The 656-nt window shown below is 41.3% G+C and overlaps 1 protein-coding gene across 1 annotated transcript in view; it reads right to left on the bottom strand.

The window, feature by feature from the left end:
• Positions 1–656, bottom strand: part of LOC123159208 (uncharacterized) — a gene marked incomplete in the record, with an annotated part of 8,634 nt that overhangs the window by 3,527 nt on the left and 4,451 nt on the right.

Here is a 656-nt window from a genome sequence, read left to right as displayed (position 1 = left end):
GTAGAAGGGGAGAAGTGGGACGAGTGGGGGGGGTGGGTGCGGTCAGTGGTGGCTAGGGTTTCGGTGGGGTGGATAAGGGGAGTGAGGTGGACCGGCCTGGCGGCCTTTACCAGGTTGGGCTGAGGCCCAAGGAGGGGGGGGGGTGCGGCCTGCCGGGCCGAAGCCCAGGGGGTAGGGTGTTTCTCCTTTTTTTTGTTGTTTTGTCTTTTTGTATTTCCTTCCTTTTACTTATTTTCTCTTCTGTTTTGGCTAATTGTTTGGGCACCAAAAGAGTTTTGTAAAATATGAGCGTTGGCCCACAATTCACAACACAATATACCCTACCACCAAAAACTAGTTTGGGGTAATTATCATTTCATATTTATTTATTTTTATTAATAAAAAGGTTAGTAAATAATGTTTTCAGCCACTGTTTGAGGTTGTTTAAGTCACTTATCAAATTTCAATAAGGTTGTTTACAATTTTATCATAGCCTCTGATTTATCTACTATTTATTGAACATTTTAGCTTTAATATTTGAAAAACTTTTATTGTTTGCTTGATTTTGATTTTGAATTTGAATCGGTTTCGAGCTAACGCGAGATTACTAACAGTAATCAAAGTGACGTGGCATCGTTAACGTGGGATTACTGTAGCTTAATTATCCGGGCGTCACA

Source organism: Triticum aestivum, chromosome 7B (assembly GCF_018294505.1).
Source record: "Triticum aestivum cultivar Chinese Spring chromosome 7B, IWGSC CS RefSeq v2.1, whole genome shotgun sequence".
Classification (NCBI taxonomy): Eukaryota; Viridiplantae; Streptophyta; class Magnoliopsida; order Poales; family Poaceae; genus Triticum; species Triticum aestivum.
The sequence above is the reverse complement of the archived record's forward strand: the minus strand, read 5'-3'. Positions and strand labels throughout refer to the sequence as shown.